The sequence below is a fragment of the Podarcis cretensis genome (genome assembly GCF_951804945.1).
Source record: "Podarcis cretensis genome assembly, chromosome: 2".
Lineage (NCBI taxonomy): Eukaryota > Metazoa > Chordata > Lepidosauria > Squamata > Lacertidae > Podarcis > Podarcis cretensis.
Window position 1 is genome coordinate 15,112,792 of NC_137171.1, and position 12,806 is coordinate 15,125,597.

Here is a 12,806-nt window from a genome sequence, read left to right on the forward strand (position 1 = left end):
TGGCCAGCGTGACATCGCTGCTCTGGCCAGAGCCAGAGCCAGAGCCGCACACGGAAACACCGTTTACCTTCCCGCTGGTAAGCGGTCCCTATTTATCTACTTGCACCCGGAGGTGCTTTCGAACTGCTAGGTTGGCAGGCGCTGGGACCGAGCAGCGGGAGCGCACCCCGCCGCAGGGATTCGAACCGCCGACCTTTCGATCGGCAAGCCCTAGGCGCTGAGGCTTTAACCCACAGCACCACCTGCGTCCCACGTTCTTCTTGTTACCTTATTCTATATGCTAAGTCTGCATGCTGCGCATATTCTGTCAGCTTAAGTTGTCCCTCTTCTTTAGTTAGGACCTCACTTGTTTTCCATTTTTGGACTAACAAAACACGGGCCGCAGTAGTAGCATACATAAATAACCTTTTTTGACACCTGGGAATTTCAGTCTGAATTATCCCCAACGAAAAGGACTCTGTTGTGTTTTTTGGGGAAAGTACTTTTAAACATTTTTTTCGATTCATTATGGATTATTTCCCAATACTCTTACCCTTTTACATGTCCACCACATCGTCATTCACTCTCCACTCATTCACATTTGCGCCTTGGCTTCAACCCACAAATATCCACCGACTTCTGCCAACCAGCTCCTGAAGGTGAATTTCAACCAGCTTACACCCGCAAACATCAGCCTGTTTCAGCCTTGCAACATCCCCCGGTTTCCAAATGCAGAACCCACAAGCACACACCGACTAACCTCTGCCAGCTTCTGCTAGTTCCATCGCTCGACGTAGCCAGGTTCTGTCCGTGGATATCAGATGCCTTCAAGCCACAGTCCTGCTCAGCAAAGGAACTTGCCTTATTAATGCTCCACAGATTCCCGCAGCTGGATGGCCGCCCAGGTCCATCTGCCAATTTGGCTCCTGCAGGTGGAGGAAAACTGGGCCATGCTGAATTATTATTATTGTTGCGATCTGTTGGCCCACCTTTAGACTCACTCAGTTGCCAAGTGCTTTTGTGACATCACCGGTACTTCATAACCAATGATAACAGCTCAGGAAGCCTCACAATGGTGGGTGTGCCTCAGCCACTTATTTGTGTGCCCAAGTGACTTGTGTGTGTGTGTGTGTGTGTGTGTGTGTGTGTTTAATTTAAAATGTTTATTATAGCCCATCCTTCCTCTGTATTGATACCAGGGTGAACCACACCATAAAGCCGTTGTAGGATGGATGGTTTAGTCCAGTCGAATTCAACTATAGTGGTACCTCAGGTTAAGTACTGTACTTAATTCATTCTGGAGGTCCGTACTTAACCTGAAACTGTTCTTAACCTGAAGCACCACTTTAGCTAATGGGGCCTGCCCCTGCTGCCACGCGATTTCTGTTCTCATCCTGAAGCAAATTTCTTAACCCGAGGTAATATTTCTGGGTTAGCAGAGTCTGTAACCTGAAATGTATGTAACCTGAAGCGTATGTAACCTGAGGGTACCACTGTATGGGGTTGCGGCGCTCATCTCCACTTTCAGGTCGAGGGAACCGGCGTTTGTCCACAGACAGCTTTCTGGGTCATGTGGCCGGCATGACTAAACCGCTTCTGGCGCAGAGGTCCATGACGAGTGCCAGAGCTCATGGAAACGCCTTTTACCTTCCCACTGCAGCAGTACCTATTTATCTACTCGCACTAGTATGCTTTCGAATGGCTAGGGTGGCAGGACAGAGCAACGGGAGCTCACCCCGTCGCAGGGATTCAAACTGCTGACCTTACGGTTGGCAAGCCCAAGAGGCTCAGCAGCCTAGACCACAGCGCCACCCGCATCTCCTTGCTGTTGTAGAAACCCTTCCAGAGTGAACCTTCCAGGGGCCACATGCAAGTGTTGGTATCAATACAGAAGTGGGGGGAGGCCTATAAATAATATTTTTCATAAACACTGTGGCTAAGGAGGGCAGGATATGAGGAAGCCAGTGTGGTGTAATGGTTAGAGCATCAGGAAGGGAAAAAGAAAACTATAAAAAAAGAAAAGGATTTTTTTTAAAAAAAAACAAATGGTTGGAGCATCAGACTAGGACCAGGGTTCGAATCCCTGCTAAGCTGTGAAGCTCACTGGGTGACCTGACGCCGGTCACTGTCTCTCAGCTTAGCCTCTCTCACATGGTTGTTGTGGGGATTAAATGTATGCCACCTTGAGCTCCTTGAAGGAAAAGGTGTGGAATGAATGAATGAATGAATGAATGAGAAGGCCAGACAAGCATGCATAGCTGTCAACCGTCCCTTATTTGGCGGGAAAGTCCCTTATCCCAGCGCCGTGCCCCGCTGCTGTCCCTTATTGATGATGTCCCTTAAATTTCCTGGGTTTCAAAGGAAACAGCTCCTCTCCCTCCCTCCCTGCCGGCCAGGGAGGAGGGAGGCTCCAACTGTGTTCTTGGCTGCGTTGCTCACCCAATAAGGAGTCTAAGAACGACTGGGGGGTGGAGCTTGCATGCCTTGTGCCGATCAAATCGGCCGCGTTGCCTGGGGACTCGCCTTTGCTCAGCGCTTCCCAGCGGAGAGGTGACGGTGGTTTTCCTTGCTGCATCCCCTTTGCCGGGTTGCTGCACTGTGGGAACCACCGCTTGAGGCTTCGTTTGGCTGCTGGCTGGGCTTTCTGCCTTTGGCTCGGAGGGGCTCAGAAGTTGAACATACCTGTACCCAGAAAATCCCTTATTTTGGCTGCTGATACCTTATTTTGGAGGCTGCTGGTCCCTTATTTTCAAATCTGTAAGTTGACAGCTATGCAAGCATGGGCTGGCAGGAGGCTGGTGGAGCAGCGCCCAATGTGCCCGGGTGGATCAGCCTCTGCTGAACAAAACCCTAGACATTTGCGTGTGAACCTGTGCCTTTAAAAAGCTGCCTTTGGGAGGAACGAGAAAGCTCTCTTCCACTTCATTCGTTGCTGGCTCCCTGTGTCCTACAGCAGTGCTAAGGGACCACTGTTTTACCAGCTTTGGAAGGAAGGATGATTCCGTGTCAGAAGTCACTCCAGTGCCCCAGCATCCCTACAAGGAGGACTTGGCACCACCAGAGGCAATGCCTTCTCGACTGCAAAAAATGTCAAACCAGGACACCCATTTCGCAGGGTCACTAAACTACTCACGGCCACCCAGCCTCTCTGCAAAAGAGCAAGGTGCTGGCAGCCGTGTCCTGGCCCCGTTCCAGTTTAGGAAATGTGTTTTGGGCAGGCCTGGGAGTCTCTTCTGCCAATGCAAGGAGATGCTTACATCCTTCCTCTGGAGAATAGCTGCTTCCTCTCATTCCACAGGGACCTGGATTTCAGAGTCAGGTGAAGAGATGCCTATCTATATCCTGTCTTAAGCACTTTGGTTCCTTACTCACCGAAAGGAGCTGTATAAATGGGAGATCATTATCTAGCTGATTAACATAGCTCTTAAGCCACATACAAACTGTATCCATAATTTATTGAAATCTGGCATAATGGCAGCTTATTAGCTGAATTCCGCGATGAAGATTTCATTTATAAAAAATTATCCAGCCTTTCTTCCACAGTCAGGAGGGCCAAGTCAGGGTGGTGCTGCCACTGTTGAACTACAACCATAGCCACACCTAATTCGCCACATCCATTACAGTGGTACCTCGGGTTACAGACGCTTCAGATTACAGATGCTTCAGGTTACATACTCCGCTAACCCAGAAATAGTACCTCGGGTTAAGAACTTTGCTTCAGGATGAGAACAGAAATAGTGCTCTGGCGGCGTGATGACAGCAGGAGGCCCCATTAGCTAAAGTGGTACCTCTAGTTAAGAACAGTTTCAGGTTAAGAACGGACCTCCAGAACGAATTAAGTTCTTAACTTGAGGTACTACTGCACTTATTTGCAGGTGTTATTCACCAGTCTGGCACTCTAGAACAGAGGTTTTCAACCTTTTTGAGTCCACAGCTCCCTTGACTGACTACCATACCCTCCAACATTTCTCCGATGAAAATAGGGGCGTCCCATTCCATAATGATAATTTTACTATTTGTACCCCACACATCTTACTGGGTTGCCCCAGGTTCTCTGAGCGGCTTCCAACACATATAAAATCATTAAACATTTTTTTAAAACTTCCCTATGGAGGATTTCTTCAGAGGGCTGGGGGTTGGATAAGTCCATACCCTCCAACATTTCTCCAATGAAAATAGAAGCATCCTAAGGAAAAGCAGGATATTCCGGGATCAAATCAGAAACCGGGACAGCTTCTCTAAATCAGGGATGTCCCTGGAAAATAGGGACACTTGGAGGGTCTGAACTACATTCATTCTGTGGTTTCCCTGTGGGGAAACACTCACTGGCCTCAGAAGCCCAGTTATGTCGCCCCTTGCCTGCAGAGCCGGCAGCCCCTCACCTCTTTTCGAACACCCCCCCTTGTGGAAGGTTCCCTCAGCCTCCTCTCCCCTCTCCTTGGGAGTCCATCAGCTAGCTGCCACAGTCAACCCCTGGTCTCTGAGCCACACACACCCCACACCAAAGAGAGCTGTCTCCTCATGTCGCCCCACAGGGACCTGGGAAGAGGATACCCCCAGCCTTAGTGGCCCAGTGGAGACTGGCCGAAGGTGAACATGAGGCTGCCATCTTTCTCCCCTTGGGAGACATCAGTGGAGGCAGCAGGCCAGCCCCAGAGACACCATTCGCCTGGGGAACTTGTAGCCAGGGCTGCTGCAATGAACAGCTGGGCAAGCTTTTGGGAAGCAGAAACGTGAGAGGGCATCAGAGGAAGGAGGGAAGGAAAGAGAGATGAAGGCCAGTGTTGCCCATGGCCCACCAGACCATCATTTGTTATGTACTGAGTTGAATAGGATCCAAAAGGCAGCAGTCTGGTTGATCCTAGAACAATAGAATTTAGAATACAGCAGTCTGATTGGTCCTAGGATTCAGAATGCAGCAGTCTGATTGGTCCTAGAACAATAGGGTCCATAATGCAGCAGTCTTATTGGTCCACAGGAGCCACCCAATCCAGCTCCAGGTGGAAGTGAATCCGCAACCTGATTGGCCTACAGGTGAATCCCGGAATTAGCCAATCACGTTGGGCCCATTGTGTAAATAATGTATATAAAGCAGACATTCTGGGGGAACTCCCGTTCCTCCTCACCACTATGAGCTGAATAAAGAGCATGAAATCCACTCTCGACTCCGAGTATATTTCATCATTCAAGGCGTCCCAGGGTACCACAGCACACTGGTTGAAGACCACTGCTCTAGAGCATCCAGATTGCGAAGGAGGGACCAACCCTTTGTTTTCAGTGAATGCTGCTAGGTCTCCCAACATAATACCAGACCCCTACAACAGTGGGGAGCCTTAGGATTGGGGCTGAACCCAGCACCTTCTGTTTAGCCCTCAGGACTCTCCAGGTGCTATACCCCCACCATGCTGCTTCTCCTCTAACCAGAATCCTTACTGCCTTGGCTGCACACCTTTCTCAGGTGCTTCTGCTTGGCTGGAATATGCTTTTGAACTGTGCTAAGGCCTCTTGCCTACCTGGATGGAGGACAGAGAGGGGTGAGTGTATGTAGAAACCACTGGCTTTTCTGTGGCTAGAATACAGTCTACTACATGGGTAGGCAAACTAAGGTCTGGGGGCCGGATCCGGCCCAATCACCTTCTAAATCCGGCCTGTGGACAGTCCGGGAATCAGCGTGTTTTTACATGAGTAGAATGTGTCCTTTTATTTAAAATACATCTCTGGGTTATTTGTGGGGCATAGGAATTCATTCACTTTTATTTTTATTTTTTCAAAATATAGTCCGCCGTCCGCCCCCCCAAGTTCTGAGGGACAGTGGACCAGCCTGCTGAAAAGGTTTGCTTACCCCTGGTCTACTGTAAAGGGTCTGTTGCTCCACCCACTTTCACTTCTGGCCCCACCCACCCTTGACATGTGCCCCCAACTCCCCTTAAGGTTACCCAAGAAGGAATATGACTCTGGATTTGTAACAGGTTCTCTGCCAGGGGTGCCAACTTGAATAAAATATTGGAAGGCCCAAGTAAGCCTTTTCCTGCATAATTTATCACATGACGTGATGGCAATGCCCAGTGCTTTTTTTGGGGTGGGGACACAGGGGTACGCATACCACTGAACATTTTGTGAATCTTTGTAGGTTTGTCCATTTACTGTGTTTATTTTTCCTGATTTGAACTATAAAATGGTGATTTTCTTGAGTGAAAACTGTTGTTGTTGTTTAGTCGTGTCCGCCTCTTTGTGACCCCATGGACCAGAGCATGCCAGGCACTCCTGTCTTCCACTGCCTCCCGCAGTTTGGTCAAACTCATGCTGGTTTGCTTCGAGAACACTGTCCAACCATCTCGTCCTCTGTCGTCCCCTTCTCCTTGTGCCCTCCATCTTTCCCACCATCAGGGTCTTTTCCAGGGAGTCTTCTCTTCTCATGAGGTGGCCAAAGTATTGGAGTCTCAGCTTCAGGATCTGTCCTTCCAGTGGGCACTCAGGGCTGATTTCCTTCAGAATGCAGAGGTTTGATCTTCTTGCAGTCCATGGGACTCTCAAGAGTCTCCTCCAGCACCATAATTCAAAAGCATCAATTCTTTGGCGATCAGCCTTCTTGAAAATTAGTGAAAATTAGAGTACCCCTAAACATTTTTTATAAAAAAGCACTGGCAATGCCCATCAACTTTGGGCCCCCCCGAACCCCTCAAATATTTTATTTAGGGGAGATGGAGACCCCTCAGCCCCTAGAGGTTGGCTCCCTGTGTTCTCTGCCCCTGAGTCCTGACCTATGGACAAGAAGGCAGGACGAAAAGATAATTCATGGAGTCCATTTATTCACTGTCCCTAGAGTGGCCAAAAACAAAACAAAACGGGAGTACATCGCCGGAAAGGAGTTAAGAGACGACACCAATTTTCACAAAATTAGCATGTGCAAATGGATATGTAAAGAGGCACATTTAGAAATGACTGCTGTGATTTAAATAGAAATTCAATACATCTCTCGCTGTGGGGAAGACTGTGACCAGGTGTCCCTGCTCTCCCTTCTTCGGTTTATTTGTACTGTAAGCAGACTTGGACCAAACGTGGCCACTCTGCGTGGTCTCCAGATTGGCAATGCTGACTGGAGCTGATGGGAGCTTGACAACGTCTGGAGGGCAACAGGTTCTGCATGCTTGCTTTATGGCACGGTGCTTGGTAAACAGCAGATGCAATGTAAGATGGTAAGATGACAAGTGTGCCACTCATTTTCCCCACACCTCTTCCAAGCCAATGGGGCTTAAATCCTCATTGGGCAGAGCATGTAGGGTTGGAAGTAGGACCAAAGTATTTGCGTGTCAAGGTCCCCAATCCACCCCCCTAATAACTCACAATACACACATAATTTTTGTTTTAAGGTTTTTAGCATAATTTTGGCCACAACTTTATTGAAATACATAAATGTTAAGTTGTGGGTGAACATATCAGATGACACAGCAATTCTTCAAACAGCTTTTGTTTATTCAGAGGCCAGAACAGAACTGAACTGAAGGGTTTAGTCAGCCTGCTTATATAGAGCTCCAGTACAACGTAACTGTAACAATTTTCTAAAACTATCCAATCACTGAACGTCACTTTCGATCCCTTATTTGCATAACTATCCACAGTATCCCCCTGCTGGCCCCCAGGGTGAGAACTTCAGTACATAACAATAAATGTGAGTGGTTGTTTAGGCATTGGTTAAGACTATCTGTCCTCCCGTCTGTGGACAGAACTGACTTCCGGGCACCACCGAAAGCCAGTAAGGGAAAACAATATCGGGCAGAAATGGAGCTGAGACACAGGCCCTCACCTCTCCCTGCATGCTCCCCAAGGCACTGATTTGGGGCCTCAAAAGCTGGAAGTGGCTGGGGACTCTCCAGGACCCTGACAGGGCCTGCTTTGGACTAAGAAAAGAATAGACATTTTATCATATGTGGTGGGATTGTAAGGTAATTAAAAAAAATTGGGAAATGATATATAACGAATTCAAGAAAATGTTCCATTTAACATTTGTTTAAAAACCCGAGGCATTTTTGTTGGGGATTGTAGGGAAAGACCTGCCAAAAAAGTTGAAAAACATCTTCATGTATGCGACAATGACCGTGAGAGTTCTGGTAGCACAAGGATGGAAGACTGAAGAAACCCCAACTAAAGAATCATGGCAAGAAAAATTGACGGACTATGCAGAACTGGCAAAACTGACATATAAACTACGGGACAAGGATAACTGTGACTTTAAGGATGCATGGGAACCCTTTACAATGTATCTGAAGATGCAACAAAGTGAACTGGACTCCTTGGCAGATTTTTGAATAAACATTCACAAACTTTTTATTGATAATAATCAGCTAAATAGTTTTGAGGATCTATACAACTTTGTAACATGCAGAAAACAGCATTCTTAGAGAAACCAAAGAGTGGAACTAAGGGAAGTCGGGGAGTGGGTTTTGTGGGGGGGAGGGAGGAAAAATGGGGGGGGGGGGGACAAGGATGATGTGTTTTGGGATAATATGTCTTGTTATAATTTTGAATAAAAAAAAATTTAAAAAGAGAGAGAAAAGAATAGACAGTGTCCTCCTTTCTTTTGACAAACATGCTGAAGAATTCTAGAGCAAAATCCACTTACGATTGCTTTTGGTCTACTATGGCTTATCAAAGGAGACACAGACCCTCTAAGCGTCCCTACTTAAGCAGGAAATGGGATGAATACTATAGTTCTTCATTCAGTCTTCCGATATCACCTTACCGGCAGGTCTCTCTCTCTCTCCCACACAGCCAGTGTGGTGTAGTGGTTAAGAGCGGTAGACTCGTAATCTGGGGAACCGGGTTCGCGTCTCCGCTCCTCCACATGCAGCTGCTGGGTGACCTTGGGCCAGTCACACTTCTCTGAAGTCTCTCAGCCCCACTCACCTCACAGAGTGTTTGTTGTGGGGGAGGAAGGGAAAGGAGAATGTTAGCCGCTTTGAGACTTCTTCGGGTAGTGATATAGCGGGATATCAAATCCAAACTCTTCTTCTTCGTCTTCCCCCCTGCATGTCTGAAAGGTAGACCTGAGCTTCCTCAGCGGGGAGCTTTTGTCGAATATTTACTGCATGCAATTCCTAAGTTCTCTCGCAAGAGCGTTTGTACATGCCTGCCAGGCACAAATTTAGCAGGTGAAGCTAGTACAGAGATGAAACGATAGGCCGCATGCTTCATCTGCTGAATCTGTGCTTATTAGGCAGCAGTTATAGGCTTGGGAGCCCTGCCAGGAAACAGTTGGCAACCCCAGCCAGAATGCTGCCACATGCTTGTATTCAATGAATTAATCTAGGCTTTCTGAAATCAGCGCATAAGACTGCTCTTGCTTTCTTCGCTGTGCGAGAGAGATCACCCATTAGAACAGGAGCGCGAAGGGAGAAAACCTGAACGCATGACATCATGGAAAGTGGCAACGGGTAAGAGCTACCACTTCCAATATGTTCTCCCTTTCCAAAAAGCTCCATTCAGTATGATATCCCACCTCTCATATTTCCATATGCATTCCTTTGCCCATCTGTCCCTGAAGAGACCTGTTTCCTAGCATGAATATATATATAATCACAAAACAGATAAATTTCTAAAAAAAATATAAATGCTTAGTTGAAACATTTTGGCTTCTGCCTTTCTCAGTAAGACAAAGAAGGCAGAAGCCCAAACGTTTAGCTACACGGTTTTACATCTCCCTCTGTTTTGTCATTCACTTATTTTTCATATACAATTACTTAACATTTGACAGTGCTCTTATCAGCTCTAGGGTCTACTTGTTCTCTCTGTGTGTGTTTGTGTGTGTATATATATAGACTGAGTTGCAAGGAAGACATATGGGAAAAACATCACAATTCTTCTTCAGTACATTGCGTCGATCTGCTCAGTCTGCTTTCAGTGGGCTCTTAACCAGTGGGGGCGGGGTCACTGGGCTGAGTGTGGGAGAGACATACATCCACTGCCACTTAGGGAAGGTTCACATAACCATTATATGATGCCCCCCGTTATATACCGTATTTTTCGCTCTATAAGACGCACCAGACCACAAGATGCACGTAGTTTTTGGAGGAGGAAAACAAGAAAAAAAGTATTCTGAATCTCAGAAGCCAGAACAGCAAGAGGGATCGCTGCGCAGTGAAAGCAGCAATCCCTCTTGCTGTTCTGGCTTCTGGGATAGCTGCGCAGCCTGCATTCGCTCCATAAGACGCACACATATTTCCCCTTACTTTTTAGGAGGGAAAAAGTGAGTCTTATAGAGCAAAAAATACGGTATGTGGCTGAGAAATAATGATCTAGAGCTGCCACAAGGTGACATTTGGGGGGCATCCAATGGGGGGAGGCATCAGGAACTTGGGCAGCAGGGTTCATCATACATGGGAATTTAGGAAGCTGCCTTACACTGAATAAGGTCATTGGTTTGTCTAGCTATGCATAGTCTCTACACTATACAGACAGGGGAGATGGGTGGCGCTGTGGTCTAAACCACTGAGCTTCTTGGGCTTGCTGATCAGAAGGTTGGCGGTTCAAATCCCCATAACGGGGTGAGCTGCCGTTGATCTGTGCCAGCTTCTGCCAACCTAGCAGTTCGAAAGCACGCCAGTGCAAGAAGATAAATAGGTACCGCTGCAGCAGGAAGGTAAACGGCATTTCTGTGCGCTCTGGTTTCCATCATGGCATCCCATTATGCCAGAAGCGGCCACATGACCCAGAAAGCTGTCTGTGAGCAAACGCCGGCTCCCTCAGCCTGAAAGCGAAATGAGCACCACAACCCCATAGTTGCCTTTGACTGGACTTAGCTGTCCAGGGGTCCTTTACCTTTACCTACCTATAGTCTACACCAGAGCTTCCCAAACCTATTTGGCCTACTGCGCCCTTTTCAGAAAAAAATATGACTCAATTGCCCCCCCTGGAGATCTGCTAGGCCCCAGACTTAAAAACCCGTGGGGTGGACCAGAGTGAAGCCTGCCATCTCAGTCTGATCTGTCCCAGGGGTGGTACCAGCACTGCAGCCACAGGATGGGTGAAGCTGAAAAGGTTTCACCCAAGGCCAGAACAAAACCCTCACCTCCAGCATGACTGCCCGATCTAGTGGAGGTGCCCAAGCTGGCGGTAAGCGTCATTACACAACAGATGAAACATGTATGAACAGTTTTTCAAAACTCTCTTCTCTTCTTTGTTTATGCTCCCACCATCCCCTTATTTTTATTCAATGCCCCCCAATTGCATTCAAGGCTACTACTGCCCCCTGGATCGTTCCAGAGCCCCCCAGGGAGCAGTATCGCCCACTTTGGGGTGAACTGGTCTTCAGTGACTGCCCACAGTGGTATAGCGTGGGTTGCCAGCACTTCCTGCAGAAGAAGACTATACCTATACCTCATCTCTGCTAGCATCTAGTACAGAGTGTCTATGGGACGCGGGTGGCGCTGTGGGTTAAACCACAGAGCCTAGGGCTTGCTGATCAGAACGTTGGTGGTTCGAATCCCCACGACGGGGTGAGCTCCCGTTGCTCGGTCCCTGCTCCTGCCAACTTAGCAGTTCGAAAGCACATCAAAGTGCAAGTAGATAAATAGGTACCGCTACGGCGGGAAGGTAAACAGCGTTTCCCTGCGCTGCTCTGGTTCGCCAGAAGTGGCTTAGTCATGCTGGCCACATGACCCGGAAGCTGTACGCCAGCTCCCTCGGCCAATAAAGCGAGATGAGTGCCGCAACCCCAGGGTCGTCCGCGACTGGACCTAACAGTCAGGGGTCTCTTTACCTTTACCTTACAGAGTGTCTAGAGGCTAGGTTTGGGGAAGGAGGCTCCTAATAAAAGGAAGACATGGCTGCTGCGATACGGAGTCAGACATCCCGCAAAACTCCAGACTTTTATGGACTAAACAAAAAAGGAAAAAAATATTGCGGCCAGATGGAGCTCACCAGTGGCCAAATGGCTATCTCTGAGTTCAGCCATTTCAATGAGCACAAATTTAACCCGTTGACTGAGCAGAAAACCTAGAGCCATAGGGCTGGGGTGTGTGAGGCTGTTGCTGAGGGAATCCTTCGTCTCCTCCATGCGGTGGCAGCTGTTCCTGGGCCTCTGTCCTCAGCCAGCCCTGCTGCCGCCTCTGCTTGGCACAGCCTTCAAAGCTGTTAAGGGAGGTCAGATCCTGTAGCAGATGAGTAAAATGGGAAAAGATTAGAGCAATGCATTTGCTGTCATTGGCAATATCGCTGCCAGAGTAGAGAAGGAATATTTGATTCGCGGCCCTCCTGGGGGCCCCACAGCCCTGTGCCGGCTCCAGCGAGCTGAACAGCGAGAGGCTGAAATGTTACTTGCGAGATCAAAAAAACAAAGCGGGAGTAAAGCTGCAGAGCCTGCTTGTTTCCCATCCCCATAGGGCTCTCTCTCGCTAATGCTTTCCAAGAGCCTGTCTCACTTAGCGCAAGAACTGAATCCACTGGGCCTCTGAATGATCAAGGGAAGTAATAGGGCCACTGTATTCTGCTCTGGTCAGACCTCACCTGGAGTACTGTGTCCAGTTCTGGGCACCACAGTTCAAGAAGGACACTGACAAACTGGAATGTGTCCAGAGGAGGGCAACCAAAATGGTCAAAGGCCTGGAAACGATGCCTTATGAGGAACGGCTAAGGGAGCTGGGCATGTTTAGCCTGGAGAAGAGGAGGTTAAGGGGTGATATGATAGCCATGTTCAAATATATAAAAGGATGTCACATAGAGGAGGGAGAAAGGTTGTTTTCTGCTGCTCCAGAGAAGCGGACACGGAGCAATGGTTCCAAACTACAAGAAAGAAGATTCCACCTAAACATTAGGAAGAACTTCCTGACACT

The 12,806-nt window shown here is 48.2% G+C and overlaps 1 protein-coding gene and 1 long non-coding RNA gene across 2 annotated transcripts in view; both read right to left on the reverse strand.

The window, feature by feature from the left end:
* The window catches only part of RACGAP1 (Rac GTPase activating protein 1), a 65,686-nt gene extending 64,723 nt beyond the window's left edge, over positions 1-963 (reverse strand). Inside the window, exon 1 of the mRNA XM_079966375.1 lies at positions 841-963. The gene's annotated coding sequence lies outside the window, so the exon portion shown is untranslated. The remainder of the gene's footprint in view (positions 1-840) is intronic.
* Positions 964-11,829: 10,866 nt separating this feature from the next.
* Positions 11,830-12,433, reverse strand: LOC307210517. Its single transcript, XR_013836049.1, has 2 exons — positions 12,396-12,433; positions 11,830-12,125 (listed from the first exon to the last, which is right to left on the reverse strand). It is a non-coding gene; the product is annotated as an uncharacterized lncRNA (long non-coding RNA).
* Between the last annotated feature and the right edge of the window lie 373 nt (positions 12,434-12,806).